This window comes from Cottoperca gobio, chromosome 13 (assembly GCF_900634415.1).
Source record: "Cottoperca gobio chromosome 13, fCotGob3.1, whole genome shotgun sequence".
NCBI classification, from domain to species: domain Eukaryota; kingdom Metazoa; phylum Chordata; class Actinopteri; order Perciformes; family Bovichtidae; genus Cottoperca; species Cottoperca gobio.
The window spans coordinates 1332399-1351347 of NC_041367.1; the positions used below are offsets into that span (position 1 = coordinate 1332399).

Here is an 18949-nt window from a genome sequence, read left to right on the forward strand (position 1 = left end):
GTCATCAGCACTTTCTCCACTGTTGAATATCCACCATGATTATTCACCAACTCTGTTCAAACACGAGTGTCCGGAGGGCAACGTCAGACATTATACATTTACTGTGTCACTCGTTGGTGTGTGGAGAGCGTCGGCCCTCAGCTGCACTTTAATGCAGTGAAACGTGAATACCAAAATACACTGACGAGTCCTGAAACCTTAGAACTGCACACACGGATCCACAGGGTTCCCAATGAAATCACAAGAGCTGTGTTGTGGGTTCAGGACGCATGAACATAGATACTGGAACTCATTTAATGAAGTTACTCGTGATATTATTACACTCCTAAGTCTGTGTGTTAACGTCACATAGCTGCTCCCTTCGGTAGAGAAGAACACACTTCATGTGCAGGAACTCAGGGAGTCAACGGTCAACCAGTGACAATATCTTTGACCCGTTATGCATTCTGAACTATACGTTCATTCACGCTTAATTTGTTAATGAATAATGTGCGCTGAGAGGACGGGACGCGTGCGTGAGCAGCTGAGAGGACGGGACGCGTGCGTGAGCAGCTGAGAGGACGGGACGCGTGCGTGAGCAGCTGAGAGGACGGGACGCGTGCGGCTGAGAAAGCAGGAAAATTTGTGTTGAAAACGTTTCAATTTAAAATGGATGCGTCATCTGATCTTCTGATTGGTCTTTATAGAGACGACTGTTTAAATGATTTAGAACACTCGGAGCATCACCTGATCACTGATCACCTGATCACTGATCACCTGATCACTTCAGTAACATACATTTAGAACCTCTTGATGGATAAACACTTAAAATAAATCTATCCACATGTAATAAATATAAGTTACCATGAAGAACTATATTCGTGTAGAATCTTTCAGTTCTGTTCCTTCAGCTCGGTATCTTGTGAAATCACTGTACAAGATGAATCCCCCCCCCATCTTCTAATTGCTGTTAGTTTACTGTTGATGGAGTGTAATTAAACCGACGCTTGGCAGCTGATAAGTGTTGCAGTCGAGCACAGCGATCCCTGCGCCGGCAGATTGGATGTGAATTTGATGCTCCGAACGCAGGTTATCAGCAGGCGCTGCACGCGCCGGCACACGCACGTCTCTTGCACACCACACACACATTTTACACTAATAGGCACTTGGCCTTTTACTTACTCGAAGCTCTGGAGTTAGTGCATGCAGGCAGGTGTGAGATGCACTCACAACACGTTTAACAGGAGAGCTCACCTGTTCCTCTCTGAGCAGAGAGAGAGAGAGAGAGAGAGAGAGAGAGAGAGAGAGAGAAGAGAGAGAGAGAGCGAGAGAGAGATGAGAAGGAGAGGAGAGAGAGATGAGAGAGAGAGAGAGAGAGAGAGAGAGAGAGAGGAGAGAGAGAGAGATAGAGAGAGAGAGAGAGAGGAGCGGCGTCACTATCTCCGCGTGAGATCTCATCGCTCTCGCTCTTCTGCTCTAGCTCCTCTCGCTTCTGCTGCCCTCTCTCCGAGGCTCCGTTCATCTAAACCGTCTTCGTTAGCATTTCCTCTGTTTGAACGAGGGACTGAATAAGTTACATATATTAAAAAAAGAAATAACCACGATACCATTTCCACTGTTTACTAAACCTGCATATATGCTAATTTTGGTGGAAAAGGGTATTACTGTGAGCCTTCAGGGGGGGTTAGGTGTTGGCAACGTGTGTGTGTGTGAGAGGCTCAACTCTAAGTGTGTATGTTGAATGTATAGATGGTGTAATGTGATGTGACAGGAGGGAGAAAAAGGGGAGATTAAGTTCAAGAGTTGGCCTGCTCACTTTAACGGCTCAGCTAGTAGGAAGACCGCCCCTCACACACACACACACACACCTTCTATCTCTTTTTATTCCGTGAACAAGCAGTGTGTTGTGTATAAACATACAGCGTTATCTGTGTTTACGTTAGTCATTAGTGCTAATAGATGTGTGTGTGTGTGTGTCGTACTGTATAAAGGCACTCATGCAACATGTAAAATGTTTTTATGAAAGACATTCCACTTAATTTGTTTCTTTCTTCCAGCCTCACATTAGTTTGCGTGTCTCTTGGTTCCGTCTCTCCTGCAGCGTTTTCTCCCTCGCTGTTGTTTTCTGTGTCTGCTCACAGATTCTGCAACATTCCTTCCCTCCTGGAGAATGACTGCGAGCCTTTGAACGCCCCTCTGCCCTCTCACCACAACATACGATTAGTCTTCCTACACACACGGGACAGGGCACGGACACACTCGCGTGCAGAAAGCGGCTGCAACGTACAGCATCAAACACATTCAACACACACTTTGTCTGAAGGTCTGCCCACCGGGTCCCAGTTGCAGTGCGAGTGTGTGACTAGGTTGTTAACTGGTTTGTTCTGGAGTTGATCCACCTTTCACCCATCAATCTCCCCCCTCCCTCCGTCTGTTTCCCTTCTCCTTTCATTAATGACTTTTCTCTTCCCATCGTTTCTCTGTGAACTCTGTCTCCTCGTCTTTCATCTCTGATCCTGATCAAATATCTGCTCTGTTGCATCTTCACACGTTGGCTCTCAGAGATTAGCCTTCATCAATCCAATCTTTCTCTTATCTTGGCGTCCACACTTTGAGTAGTGAACAGGGATTTTAAATACGGACTGGAGATAAATGAAAGTTTGATATGCTGACGTGTAATATTTCTAAATGTCTTGCTCAAGGACACTTCGACATGCGGGCTCAATCATCTGCTCTCGTTGTGAAGGCGCTGTACAGCAGCTGGTGATCAGTGGAGCGTTCAGCGGCTACAGAGACGGATATTTCCCTCAGGAGTCGGTGGGGACCAAAAACGGAGCTAAAAGAGTGAATGTTCAAAGCTTGGTGTTCTGGTGTTGCACGTTTCTAGTCCAGCAGATAAAGTATTGAGCTACATGTTAACGTCTTCACCAGGATGAACCTTGGGCTCGTCATACAGACATGCGTTGCTTCTTCCTCGTCTGTTTCTTGGCACTTGAAGCGTTGCATCACATCAGGTCCACCAGAGAAACGCTGAGTCGCATGTTTGGCAGTGATGATATCGGACTTGTATGAAGGTCCAGAGGGATGACGTCTCCTGATGCCTGGTGTGCCCGTGTTATCATGCACCCATCTCTGTCTGGCTCAAGCACACAAAGCAGGAGATGTGTGTGTGTGTGTGTGTGGTGTGATGTCGAGCCCCGTAAATGGATTTGGCTTTGAGGAGACGGATAAAAGAGTTCGGGGGGGCGGCGGGGGTGACAACACATTTGGCATTCAAATCTGTGTTGAAACCCAAAGTGTGCGTCTGTCCTCGCAGCCACATGCCGGCTCATGTCCACCTCCAGACTCGTCTCACGACCAGCGCTATCGGGAAGCGTTATTCAAATACCTAAAACCTTTTTACTTCATCTGATGAGGAGTGCCCCCCCCCCCCGCCTTTTAAATCAGGCTTTACACAACACAGATCCCACAATCTGATTCTCTGCAAATGTAATATCTGCTCTCTGATGGAGAACAGGAACTCTCACTTTATTATTTATGACGATGATCAGACTCGTATAAATACAGATTTATTTAAACCTCATAAAACGCAGAACTGCAGACCGTCAGCCATTATTAGTTTCCTGGATTTGTCTCGGCTGCAGTGAGTTTAAGAGACGCTGGAAGTTGATTCTGTGGATGTGCAACATGATGATGGACATGAGGTGATTGAGTTTGTGAATCCCGTTGATCAGCTGGTGTTTTTACAATGCACGTCTGTTATGTGTGAACCAGCAGCTTCTCGTCCTCCATCAACACCCGACAGTGAAGTCATTCATCCATTCATCCTCCAGTGGGTGTGTGTGTGTGCCCACTGCGATGACACCTGCACAGCAGCGGGCATGTCGGTGTAATACAATGCACTCTCTCCCGTGTGAAAGTGAGGACAGAGTGCATTATGGGAGAAAGAGGAGCTTTGTGTGGGCTGCACTGCAGTGCCACCTGATGCCAGCTGAGAGCGAGGACGACGTTTAACTAAAGATGCTGAGGGACACAGGTGGATGCACGGATGAGTGAAGTCTGACGTGTTTACAGATTCTATACTTTGTTAGAGTCCTTTTCAATTATTAACAATGAAATAAACTCTTATAATAATAAATAATATAATATATATATAATATAATAATAAAAGAACACGTTGAATAATCAGAGGGTCAGAAATACATAACGTGGAGCCTGTAAACAATGTTCTGTGCAGCTTCTGTATTAACATCTGCCAACATGCATGTGATCTGATGGTTATGGTTGTTAACTTAAACCAGGGATGGGCAACTGGCGGCCCGCGGGCCACATGGGGCCCTCACCTTCACTTTGTGCGGCCCGAGAGTCAATTTCCAGAAATCGTCGTAGAAAAGGTCGATCGAGTGTAGTGCGGGTAGATCGCGCACCGTTAATAAAATATATACATATATATTCAATGTTTCGCTCCCACACACACACACACACACACCTAAAGTCAGAGACTGAGTGGAGGAGAGGAGTGATCAAATATGGAAACATAAAATACAAATCGTATGCAATAAGTAAAAGCAACACCCAGGATTATGTTGCAACATGTTCCTTCAGGGCCGTTTGTTAAAGCTCACGTGGTGTGTGTGTGTGTGTGTGTGTGTGTGTGTGTGTGGACCCGGGGACGAGATCACTACATTCAGTGCTGGAGTTGCTGTTAAAGGAGAACAGCTGCAGATTTAAGTAGTTTGCTTAACGTCTGACTACATGTTCAGTTCTGCACCCTAAAGATTCAATAGTAGGATTCAATTAGAATATCAGGACTTTCTTTAACGACCTCTCATAACGGATTTATTCTTCCTCTAAAAGTCTCCTGTTGTGACGCTGCAGGTGTTAGTGACAGTAACGCTGCAGAGGAACCATCATGTCCGCTCTTCTTGTTCCGTCCTCTGTCTGTTCATGTGGCAGAAATATCTCTCCATTTTATTTTTACCTCAGGTGGGTGTTCTGTTTGCACCTACGGCTGCGCTCCCTCTCCTATAGCTCCGTCCTGGTGTGTGTGTGTGTGTGTGTGTTTGAATGTGTTTGATGAAGAGGAGGAATGTTTGCATGACTACAGATCTTCTGTTGGACTGAGAGCTCAGTCTGTGCAGGCAAACGCATGATGCAGCTGCAAAATAACAATAACTCGTGTGTGTGTGTGTGTGTGTGTGTGTGTGTGTGTGTGTGTGCCTTCTGCACCACAAGCGGTTCGGTTAGTCGGTGTATAAACACACACGGTATTATTGAAGTCATATTTCTTATTCCTGATGAAGACACGCTGGATGTAGCGTCAGGACGCCGTCGGCACAAGTCGCTTATTTTTAATTTGCCAGAATGTCACGATGACAAATGGCGGTTCAGCCGGTTTGCATAAAATCAGAAAGTGTGTGTGTGTACGCGACTGTACACAGTGTAAGTGGTGTGTGTAACTGTACACAGTGTGTGTGTGTGTAACTGTACACAGTGTGTGTGTGTGTACGCGACTGTACACAGTGTGTGTGTGTGTGTGTGTGTGTGTGTGTGTGTGTGTGATGTATTACTTGTAAAATGCTGACTTGAACTTTGTAACACTTGATTGAGTTTGAGATGGTGCTGCATTGCTTCACTATATTCATTTTAAAGCTGGATCGATGGATCTTATTTTTAGCTTCCCCCCCTCTCTCTTTCACCCCTTAACCCCCCCCCACCCCGTGCTCAAAAGTGTGCGCTGGCCTGCCCTCCCACATCCCGCTGTCAGTGTTGAGAGCTCACACACATCGATCTCTCTCTAACAAGTTGGCCTCAGCAATTCTGCACAATTCTGGGGGGGGGGGACTAGAGAGAGGAAAACCTGTTGGGGTTGTGCCGCGGGGGCCATGTGATGGTGCTCAGGCGTGTGAGGGCTGTTACTGATGCACACAGACGGCCACATGGGATCCACACACACATAACACACACACACACACACATAACACACACACACACTCACAGAATGTTTCAGATGCAGCAGCTGTCTGATATATTGTCTGGCTTCAATGTGCTGCAGTATAAAATACACAAGCTGTGATATCACACACACACACACACACACTCACACACAATCTGAAATTCCACAACCTTGGAAGCACCTTGCTGATAATGCAGTGTTTCTATGTTAAATATCACACACACACACACACACACACACTTGTATGAATGTGGACATTGGTCTGTATTGTATTTGGCAGCGACTGATGGAGATAGATGGTGTTAATGTCTAACTGTTGGTACCTGTGCAGCAATTTCAGTTCAACACACAGGTTAACCTCAACTCAACACTGTTTTTAACCATGGACACACACACACACACACACACACACACACACACACACCCTTTGAACTCAATAAAATGAGACCGGTTCACTTCCTGCTAACATCCTAAGTGTGTGTTTATTTGTTTGTGTCGGGGAATTTAACCCAACAAGTGTGAATATCGTACTTGGTGCCACTGTGCTTCAAGAGTCAGTATTATCCCCAGGTTGTTGGAGGCACACACACACACACACACACACACACACACACACACACACACACACAGGTTAATTCATTACATATTCTGTTGCTGCCCACAATGAATCATTTCATATTTTGCTTGGTATAATATTATGTTTGCATACAAACACGTTCAGAACAGCCTGTGATCTCTTATTTATACTGTACTCTGTGCATCAAGAAACACACACACACATACACACACACACACACACACACACACACACACACACTCAGTGTAATGCAAGCAGCTCTGGCTTGTGTGACGTCTGGCTGAATGAAAGGAGATTGATGAAATCAGTCAGCTGGGTGTGAGTGCACATCAGACAGTGACACCCACTTGCTTTAAGATAGATGGCCATCATTAACCTCAAATTAATTATAACACCCTGAATCCCCCCTCCCTCTCATGCCTCTCTTCTAGTTAAAATGTACTCAAAGAAGAAGCTCACTCCCTGCAGTAAGACTGTTACAGAGATGGATGGAGCTGGTGGACATGTATGATACAGGAGGAGCACAATTGATGTGACACAGGAGGTTGTTTTTAAAGCCAAAAGTTAGTCAAGTTTTGCAAGTCAACATTTTAAAAATACCCAAATAAAATAAAGGCTTTGAAGCGAGCGGCAACCTCCGGGTCTGAAAGTGAAGCCGATGTAAAACCCCTGCATTACTTCTCATGGCCAGCAGGGGGCAACTCACTGGTTTTAATTAGAACTCTGATTGAATAGAAGTCTGCGTGAAAACCTGACTGTGATTTATTACCTCAGTAAAAATGTTCCTAATGACTTTATGTTCTCAATCTCTTGTGTCAAGTCTTCTTCAAAACATCATGATTACTATTTAATAAATGATGGTCCCATTTAGAGTAAAACAGACGATGAAGCAGGGTATGCTTTAGGGCGTGGTTATCTGCAAGCTAACTGCTAACATGCTACCAGTCAGGAACATGCTAGCACTAGTCAGACACACGGGGAGGTTTACTCCCGTCTGCTGTTCTGTTCTCAGGATTGATCACCATTTCAGTCAAAGAGTTATTGAGGGCTAAACGTTCTCCATGCTAGCTGACCGTTAGCAAGCTTGTTAGCTTACAGGACAATAAGTTTAAAATGATCTACGTTAGCTTCTTTAGCTTTGGGCTCTCTCATCCCCTCGAGGGTCAGCACTGTCCAGATTCAGTGCCATGAATCAGTTTGTTGAACTGAACTTGATGACATCATGGTTAGCAGTACCATAAATGTCCCAACTTACTAAACGCAGGTGGACTTCATGCATCTTAATTTCAGTGCTTGTTGGTTGAATTACAGTATTTACAATCAGAAATGGTAAAAACAGCTTACATACATACATACATGTATGTATGTATGTATGTATGTATGTATGTATGTATGTCAAGGACACGTATGCACCCTGATCATCTGATGTAACCATGTAGATAGCGTCATGGTATTACTGCAGCATATGACGAGATAACTTCAGTTTACAGTAAACTCACCAAAGTAGATAAAAATCTTTCCATCTTAAGACTTTTATTAAAGACTGAGCTAAGGGGGTTAGTGTGTGTGGCAAGTATTATTCACTTGGATCAGTGCACTAGCAGTGGGGATTTTGAAGTGTGTGTGTGTGTGTGTGTGTGTGTGTGTGTGTGTGTGTGTGTGTGTGTGAGCGGCAGGAGTGAAGGTACCTGTGGTTGTATGGATTGAGATGAAGTTTTGTAGAGACATTACGGTCCCCAGAGGATGAATCCTGCTGACTGGTGATCCCCTGACCTTTCCTCTACCAGCAGGTTGTGTTTATAGGGAAATGTCCTGGCTAGTTTTGGATGGATTGGCATGAAGTTTGGTAAACATTCACGGTGCACAGGATGAATACTTAGATGATTCGCTCACCATCTCAACATCTACACGATGGATTGGCACAACATTTTGTACAGACAGTCATGCTTCCCACACGATGTGTCCTAATAATTTTGGTGATCCACAGACCTTTCCTCTTGCTCAACCAGCAGGTTAACTTTTGTGATTTTAACTTAAGATGGATTGTCATGAAATTTCGTTCGACATTTGTGTTCCCCTCAAGATGATTTGTAATAACGTTGGTGATCCTCTGACTTAAGCAGTGGCGTGGCTATTGTTTCTTAATGTTGTTTTGACTACTTGTGATGTGTTCTAAGTCCATTTCTATAAAGGCACAATCTGGATGCATTGCATATAAATTCAGAAATGTGTAAATGGTCCACAGCGTGATGTCTGCGGTGTCAGTCATTGGCATGGCAGCAAACCATTAGATCACTGAGGAAAGTTTTTAGAGAGCACACCTTGGACTGTGGCGGATAGTTACTCCTATCAATTATTGTTTATCAATGGGCTCAGAGTTCACCATATTAGAAGCCTCTACTACCTGAACACATATTGGCATGCATTTGGTATTGTCAGGAAGTCATTGCACACGGATGCAGTGTCCCTCTCTCTCTCTGTTGCATAACCACGATGTAGCTGAGCCAGTGATGTTATTGTCCTGCCTTACTCCATGACAGAAGACAGCTGCAGCAATCTGACCTCTTGCTACACTATTGGTGACCTCAGAGTCTGATCTGGTTCAGTCACATATTCCCCCTCAGCTGAAGGGACAGACCTCTGCAGAGATAGTGTCAGAAAGCTGAACATGTTTTGGAAGACAAACTTCATTAGTCAGTGTCCAGACTTCTGTGTTAACCCTCACGGATCTCTTGCCTCGGGCAGTTTGAACATATCCTCGGCATATAGGATTTCTGCTCTTGATTTGAACTAACTGTTTATTTCGGGCCATTTTACATAACATAAAGTCAATGTAGTTCCAACAGAGTGAGAAAAGATCAAGGGTATCGTAAATCATTCATTGACACCTGTGGATTTGAACATTGCAGAGGACTTAAGCACCAAGTACTGAGCAGCTATTGGTACATTAAAGTGATCTAAATGGTCATGCACCACAAATAAGATTTCTTTCATAATGTATTTATTGCATCGCTAGTTGAGCAGTCCTGTTTTTTAGCCACTAAGCAATGTTCATTGGTCTGTCCACCACTGTGGTGCAAATATCTCAAGTATTGGATGTATTGCCGTGACATTTTGCAGACATTCATGGTCCCCAGAGGATGAATTCTAACAACGTTGATGATTCTCTGAATGCACCACCAGCAGCTAAAATGTTCACTTATGAGATATCAAATGTAGGCATTTCTATTGCAGAGTTCCAAACATGTCACACCAGTCACACGGTTGTTTCCATTGGCACAGTTCAGAGTGCAGAATCGTAACGTTGGCGGAACACTTCTGCTGTTTCCTTCTCTCAGCTTTTGGTGTGGAAATGCGTCACATAGTTGCAAAAAGAAGATTCTTTCATGCACTTGTGTTTCTTTATTCCTCTTTAATATCCTCTAGTCCTCCCAGAATGCAATAAGGTAATTGGTCAGCTAAGTGGATTTCGCACGGCAGCAGAGTGGAGCATCTCCTTTGTCACTCGTCCAAGTGCTTTAGCTCGGTGGTTATTTGGGAGATTGAGGGCTGGCTGGGGGCATTCCCCAAATGATTTCCACAAGGCCATGCAACACCGATGCCAGATTAATATATGTAGATTGGTTCTGTTGTGAAATAGAGATTAGATGGGTCTTTTTCTGACTTTAGCGGCTGTTAAACCACAGACGCGGCTCTTATTGCCTGCTCGAGTGTAAGATTTGTTCACAACACGGACACACACTGACACAGATCTGATAGAGCTGGTGGTTTAACCATGTCAGCACTCCCTCTCCTCCCCTGTGCACTCTCTCGCTCCACAACACTGTTTTGCGTGCATATGAGTGAATTAGATTGAGTTAATCTCATCTCGCGTGATAAAACTAAAACAGTTAATCCCTTTAAAACAGGCTAAAAGTCATGTGTGTGTGTGTGTGTGTGTGTGTGTGTGTTAGTGTTTGTGTGTGTTGCAACAACATTGAGCCTCATTAGTCTGATTGTGTAATCTCTGTGTGACTGCTAGACAGCAGGACTCAACATCTTCATTTTAATGTCAACACTTTGTTTATGCAGGAGGCTCTGAGACCCTCACCCGTTACCCAAAATTGTCGTTTTTTTGGCATTCTTCATTCCTTTCTTCTTTTTTTTTTTTTTTTTTTCTTTCTTTTCTTTCTTTTTTTTTTCTTTCTTTCTTTTCTTTTTTCTTTCTTTCTTTCTTTTCTTCTTTTCTTTTCTTTCTTTCTTTCTTTCTTTTCTTTTTTCTTTCTTTTCTTTTTCTTCTTTTCTTTCTTTTCATTTTCCTTGTTTTCTTTTTTTCTCCCTTTTTTTCTCTTCATTCTATTTTCTTGTTTTTTCTCCCCTTTCCTCATTTTTAGTCTTTCTCCTCCTCATACCTCTTTTTCTTTTTTTCTCTCATTTCCTCAGTTTAATTTCTCCAATTTTTGGGCTGGGCAATTTTTCATGTTTTTATTCCCTTTCCTCTTTTATAATCTTTTCATCTTCTTCTGTTCCATCTTCTCATCCTCCCGCCACTTCCTCATCGTCATACTGTTGTTAATATTATAAGCTTATTTTTTTTATCACAGAATACACTCTTGCCTGCATATTATAGAGCAGCACATTCAAATGGCATTAAAATCACTTTAAGTAACTTAATTTGTATCTCACACACACACACACACACACACACACACACACACACACACACACACACACACACACACACACACACACACAGGTTGATTGGAGACTGTGGACCTTTATTCCATTACAGATATTGACAGAAAACCTGCCTGCCTGGCAGTGAGCCGTGTCCTCTGAGCACTTAGTGAGACTTTCTTATTCTTTAATTCATCCTCTCACCTTCGTCTAGCTCACGTTCTCATGTGCTCGGTTTTCTCTTTCACACTCTGGAGGTCTGTTTATGTCATGACTCTTATTTCTCTGTCTCTCTCTCACCACTTGTTCTATAACATTTTCCTTTTCTCAAATGGACTTCGTTCACTCGTTTCACTCATTACTGTCTGTCTTTCTTTCTGACTGTACTTTCTTCCTCTCTTTTTGTCTTTCTGTTTTTACAGTGTTCGGCGCATCACTTTCTCAGGCCAGTTATTGTCACAGCTGTGTTTTTTCAGTCAGATGTCAGTGAGAAGACTTCTGGACAGTATGTCCTCAGCCTGTATGTGTGTGTGTGTGTGTGTGTGTGTTTCGGGGCCGGTACAGGGCAGTGCCATGGCGGTGCCTTCCCACGTCCCGACAGAGCACGTGTGAACGACAAAAAGGAAGAGAGAGAGCGAGAGAAACACTGGGAGTTATTGTGCACGAATGGCTTTTCTCCCTCCTTCCCTCCCTGAGTCTCACCCCTCTTCTCTCTGGGACTCCATTGTCTGTTCTGTTACTGTTGCCTCACTTCATCTTAGATTCAGCGCCCTCATTTGTAAATGAGAAAGAAGCATCGATGTCCCCACGCTGCGTTATTGACATGTTAATGTTAATTAATTGGATGTTCTCTTGCCTCTCTGGCCTGTTGATGTTTTCATGTCCCAACATTTAAAGTAAGTTTGTGACACTCGTAGTGGTTTATAAAGCCAGATAAACACTGTTGACACGACATGAGTTGTGACTGGAGTGAGTTTAATTCAGCATCTGCAGCTGAACACGGTGCATCAGTCAGTTAATGGGAAACTTAATTGTTAAATTTAACTTAATTTCTATAATTGATTTAATTGTTGAAGTCATTTTTCAAGCAAAGATGCAAATGTGTGGATTTGTGGATTGGACCAAACAAGTGAGTTCAGGCTCCGGAGAGCTCTGAGGTGCTCGTGTTCTCTACTCCGGCAAGTTATAGAAAGATTCATCGATTTAATCTAAAAAACAATTAGTAGATAAAAACACTACTGAAGCACTTTTAATTGTGAAGGTAAAAAATTTGATTTAAATAGTCAATTTCACATCCTGGTGTGATGAGGGTCAGACGGCAGAATAATAATAATGAATCTGCTTCCTATGATGTTATTAAATTAACTTCACTTCACACAGGTCCATATCACTTTAAGAAACTTCATATTGGAAAGTTTTAACTTTCAAGCAGCAGATCTCTCTAAGTACACTCAGCATGCACACATGTTGTTGTTTCTGCCTGTTGTTTTAAGTGCAGTGCATTGTGGGATCCCTCTGATGCTTCCTGTTGACAACCACAGGGGACGTTAATTTTATATATTATATATTAACTGTGCAGTGAAGGATTCTTTCTCCCATTTTTTATTTTTACTCTGCTCATGATGTGTCTTTGAACGTGAGCTCAGTGAGGGTTGAGTCTCAGTACGCCGCCGTCAGCCACATCACCTGAACAAGTCCAAATGGGAATCTGTCCACCAGAATGGCTTCTCCTCTGACATCATGACCCCCCCGCCGCCGCTCGCTGCAGTGTCCTCATTCTGACTCGGTGTGTGTGGGATGAGATGGAGGAAAGAAAACAGTGAGGACCAGGATTGTGGCAATATTTGCTTTGAGATGTGCCGAATGTATTGGAGCACAGTTATTGAATAATGTGACGTGTCAGATGTCGTATCGGGTGTGAAGGTTTTCTCACTTTGCTTTAAGAAGCTGCTTAAACCACCTGAAACTTCTTCATCATGAGACTTCTAACAACCTATTGTACGGTGTTTTCTTAAACTACTTCTGTTGTCAGTCAAACAAACGCGCGTTAAATAAAGTGACACCTGAGCTGATGGGAGATTTATTACCTGCAGCTTCAACTTGGCATGTCATTTAATCCATCGTTTGTATAGAAACTTTGATTAAAGCAGCTTTAAAGTCATGCAGCGGTTTTAAAAACGGATCAATCTGAGTACTGGCATTACAAGCTGCGTGTGGCTTTAGAGAGGTCGGAGTGTTTGGAGAGAGCAGGCGGGAGATCTGCCAGCAGAGCTGAATGTGCCCGAGTAAATATGGGTTTTCTTAATGAGGCAACAGGAGCGTGCACCTGCTGCTCACACACACACACACACACACACACACACACACACACACACACACACACACACACACACACACACACACACACACACACACACACACACACACACACACACACGGTCCACAGGTGAATATCGGTGATTGCCAGGCCTGTGGCTTTACTTGTGGCAGTAGTCAGGACGTGGCAGTGTTACCAATGTGCAGCTGCCATTGGAACTGATTACTGGAGCGAGAGAACGAGGCAGAGAGAGAGAGAGAGAGAGAGAGAGGCTGTGACTGTAGTACGACATCAGTGCTCTTCTGTCTGCACACACATGATGGAGAAGAGAGGAAGAAGTTAAAGTGTGTGTGTGTGCTAGTTTGTCTTCTGGGAGATTTAAGCTTATTGAACTGAATAATCCTATTAATATAACTCATAATTATTAGTGTGTGTGTGTGTGTGAGATTCCTCTATAGTGCTAACATGGGACAGGTGTGAAGGCTCCCTCATTAATCACAAGCCGTTCCCCCGACGCTCACAGCTGCACTCTTTCATTGTTCCTCTCTCCTCCCTCCCTCCATCATTTTCTCTTTCCCCTCCTCCTCTTTCCCCTCCTCCTCCTCCTCCTCCCCCCAAATGCACAGTTAAAATCTAAATTCAGCTCACATTGTGGAATGGATTCTGTATATACTGCCAACCCCCCCCCCCCCCTCGTGCACACATTAACCCGTTCTCTTTCCCTCTTTTCTTTTCACCTTCTCTTTGCAATCTGTCCATCATTGCTCCGCTGCCTCTTATTCTTCTGCCGTCCGTCCGTCCGTCCGTCCATCCTTTTCATCCGTGTGCTTGTCCAGCTCTGGGTCAGTGTCGGAGAGGCCCAGAGCAGTTGGCATGGCAGCCTGGCACAAGCACACAAGACTCCCTATTAGCCCCCCAGCGTGCCCCACGGGGGGACTGGGAAATTGTTATTTACTGTACATCCCTCCACATCTCACTCCCTCAGCCTTTCTTCTCTTCGATGCTCTTTTGTCTTCTACTTTACAACTTCAGTCCTGCTGTTCTCGGGAACATTTGGGGATCAGGGTCCGGATGTTTCAAACTTCTGCTCTCAAGAGGGAATTTAGGAGTCAAAGAATTCTTCGCATAGTGTGAAAGTAAGACACGAGCAACCTTTAAAGGGGCAGTCCACTCATCTTACAGAGAGCGTTTCCTACTGTACCTGTAGCTTCATCACTGCGCCACAAAAAGTGTTTAATACAAATGATTTACACAATTAGATTCATCTCAGATGTGCATTATTATTGTATTGTTCGCACCATTCAGGGCTCAACAAGAAGGAGATCCCGCTTACTATTAAAACGCCACTTCAGGCTAGTAAATCTGGCAGCTCACTCGCCCGATTGGACGAGTGGTAAAAGTAATTTAACACGGTTTTCTGGGAGCTGATGATGGAGTAGGAGAGCCACTTCCTCCTCCTCTGAGAGTCACACATGCGCAGCGCTGTGCGGGAACTCGTGAGAAACAGTTTATGAGCTGAAACACAAGCATTTCATTTATCCTGGAAACAGGTGGCCAAAACTCCACATTCATATCCTCAGAGATTAAAAATGGACGTCTTTGGTGTTATTTAATAACCGCCAATAAATTAGCGGCAGGTGAAAATTGACTTGGGACAAGAACATTTCTGAACCCGGAAGAACCATTACTGAACCTGCCACTGAAGTAGTGATTAATAGTTTGCACATTGTTGTACATTCTTACTTTCATCCTCCACTTACATGTAAACCCAACACTTCAGTGAGGGTGACATGACAGTTGGAACATGCCTTCACAATAAGACGAAGGTGCTGCAGTATTCGATAACATTCTGTGTGAACCTAAACGACTCTGTTTCCTCCACACATCACATTCCTTCCTCTTTCCCAAACTGCCTCGTTCTTCACTCTTTCTTCCTTCAGTCCTTCACACAGTCCCTCCTTTGGATTAATTGCACAATGATTCTTTCCAGTTCTCTTCTTCCTTCCTTCCCACAGTGTGCTGACACACTCACACACATATAAAAACAGAGGAAAAGGTGTGTGTGTGTGTGTGTGTGTGTGTGTGTGTGTGTGTGTGTGTATGTGTGTTGAACTCCCTCAGCTACCTGTTATTGTATGAATGTTTTGAAAAGGAAGGTTGACGGCTGAGAAACCGTCTTATCTGCTCTTCAGTCTCTTTTCACTGCAGCAGTCTGAATCTTTAAATGACCAAAATAATGCTGTTTTTTTCCTTTTCTCACACACACACACACACACACACACACACACACACACACACACACACACACACACACACACACACACTGTCAGGGAGCTCATTAGCTGAAGTGAGTAGTGGCATGCTGCATGGTGAGGCTGTTGGTCATTTTGGGTTGACTGCTTGGACTGGAGCCTGCTGGGTCCCCACTATGGCTCCGCCTGATTTCTGTGCAGTTGGCATTGAAAAACACACACACACACACACACACACACACACACACACACACACACACACACACACACACACACACACACACACACACACACACACGCGCGCTATTGTTCTTTCCCAGTGGCCCCACATTACCTTTGCACTACTGTGCTCCTTTAGTTGTTTCTTCACTTAACAGTGAACTCTCAAACAGGTGATAAGCTCCGCCCTCCTGCAGCCTCCCCTTTGCATTTTTCAAAACGATGCAGTGTGTGCAGCTCAGTTACACTTCAAACCAGGTCCCTTTGACCCTTGAGGTGTATTTATGGTTCCCGTCTTGGCGAAAATGTCCCTTGTTAATCGCAGGTTTGTCCGTTCGACTTCGACCTGTGTTGTTTCCTCCAAGTTAAATGTTTAAAGTGGAGTTCAAAGCAAATTTTCAAGTATCTTGCTCCAGACTCTGTCCTGGTTCTTCTTCTGCTTGTTACCCGTGCCCTCTCCTTTGCCCCAGTGGCCAGGACTTTGAGTTCAGGACAACCCGTTCATCTGGGATCAATTAACCCAGGCAGGGTTAATTGACTCAGCCGAGTGCCCAATTCTGACTGCTCAACATAATGATAGGCTTTCAACCAGTAATGCCTTTGTTCTGGATGGGTCTGTTTGTTTTCCTCCTCGGCTCAGATGCGAGTCTGAAGGGGCTGAATCTGAGAAGGTCTATTTCTGCCCTCTTGTTTTCGGGTCTTTTGAGTCTCTGTTGCGTTTGAAGTCTCCTTACTTAATTAAAACTTATGGTTGGTGATCATGAATGTGACCAAGAATGCCATGCAGAATGGCATCTTGGGTAGAACAGCGGTTGGCATTTGATGTCAGAAACCCCAAATCGCTCCCCAAATGTTTCCCTTCTTGATTTTTCCTGTTTGTGTTCATTCCTTTCCTTCTACCTTCCTTTCTACGGAGAAGGGTTTGGTATTGAGACATGGTTTGGAATTGGAACCAGCTCCACATTTTACGAACATGGATTCATCAAGAAATTTTTATTTTCTAAGCTTTTTGATCTTGCTGATCTATTCTTTTAAAGCAACGTTTGTTCCAGAGTCAACATGTGAGTGGTGTTGAGCTCAAGGGTTTAGCTAAACTTGACAAAAGGTATTAAAGATGCAACAAAATGTAATCGCTACATGAAAATAACTTCTTGCAAGGGTGGACGACTGTCGAACTAGATTTCTTAGTTGTACTCATATTGCCTGAGAAGCAGCTAACCTTTAGTTTCTCTTCTCACCTATTTAATGTCACAAGTAGGACCCAGAATTCAGTAAGAACCGTGATTCTCAATATAAAATACTGCAGAGGATTGGCCAGCGCTGCTCCGGGGTCATCGCTCCCCGACACTGGGACAGCCATCCTTGTTGTCCTCTTTTGCTCCCACAGAAAAGTCCATCTCGTTTCCGGTTCACTTGAGTCACAGATCGAATACACATGGTTGTCATTAATGAAGTTAAAGTACATTGGTTTTATGCTGTGGAACATTATCACAGTGGAAGGTCAGTGAGGGGAGGGGTTGGAGGTTAGGGAATGATTAGTTGTTGTTGTTGCTCCTTGGATGCAGCCATCCATCCATCCATCCATCGTCTACCTCTTATCCGGGGTCTGGTCGTGGGGGCAGCAGCTCCAGTAAGGAACCCCAGACTTCTCTTCTCTGGGACACATCCTCCAGCTCCGACTGGGGGATCCCGAGGCGTTCCCAGTGAGGAGATATAATCTCTCCACCGAACTGTCGCTCAGTTGGAGAGTTTCAGACGTTGTTAAACCATCAAACAATCTCTTTGTTTGAAGACCTTAAGTAGAGACATGCATCCGGCCATTTGTATGCATACCTCTTCATCAGATGATTCTGTAATGACATTGAGAAACTGTTGAATACAGATCATTCGACTGTGAACACCAGCGACAGAAACTGCTGGAATTTTATTGACCCTAGTGTCACAATTGGCAACGTTTGATAAATACCAAGCGTGTTTAATAAGGACGGGACTTGCACAAGACAGGGTTTCATTGCCCGCAAACGGCAGTGGTCGACCTTTACACAGCTTGTGATGAGGCCCCGCCTAACATGTAATCTGTGAATTGGTACCTGCCAGTAAACATCCTTGATCCTCTGTTTTGACTGAAGGTTCTACAGTTTATAATCCCGTGCTGCCGTCAGTGAACCTGCTGAGATCATTGACTCCAATTAAAAAGCAGTGAACAAGTGAGCTTTATGGTTCAAACCAGCTTGTACAAGTGTGTCTGTGTGTGTGTGGCTAAAAATAGCCTACAGACCTCCTGCTTGTGTGCATGGCAGACGGTGTTTGCAAGGTGCCAAGTGCATCTCTGTCATCAGTCACGGTTTAGCATTGTGTGTGTGTGTGTGTGTGTGTGTGTGTGTGTGTGTGTGTGGGTGCGTTTGTGTATGTTATCTAAACACTTGCTTCCATCAGGCCATAGGGGTCACATTCCAAGAAATGTAAACTGGCTTCGCAGGGCGGTTTTATTCTAACGTGCTTGGTTTATAATTTAGTGAATCTGGACATTTGATTATTGAAACAGAAATAGCTGTGTTCCTTTTTTTAGCTTTGTCAACACAACCACACCAATCTTAAAGTAACAAGGGAAGCACCATTGTTGTGACATGGAAAGAGTTTCTTACCAGTATTTCTAGAAAGATCTATTCAGCTTTTTTTAGATTCAGTCCATATTAATCATATTTAGGCAACCCCCTCTTTATTTTGAGTCCTAAGAAACATTAAAAGCTACTTTTCAGCAGAAGAGCTTCTCTCTCCACACGACTACGCATCTTTTTCACTGTGGGGTCCAAATATTGACCCATTTAAAGCCATGCGAGGAGCTCTAGGGCCGGGAGTGTCAGTCGGTTGGTCCACCGCTTTGGTGCCGACTGAAGTATCTCACTGTTGGATGGATTACCGTGCAATGTGATGCAGTCACTATGAAAATATAGATCTATTGTTTTATTTTCAAATTCTCTTTTTGTTTTTGT

General features: G+C 44.0%; 1 pseudogene; it reads left to right on the forward strand.

Annotated features, from left to right (window-relative positions):
• LOC115017736 (chloride channel protein 2-like) overlaps positions 1-18949 on the forward strand; it is a 69531-nt pseudogene that overhangs the window by 8301 nt on the left and 42281 nt on the right.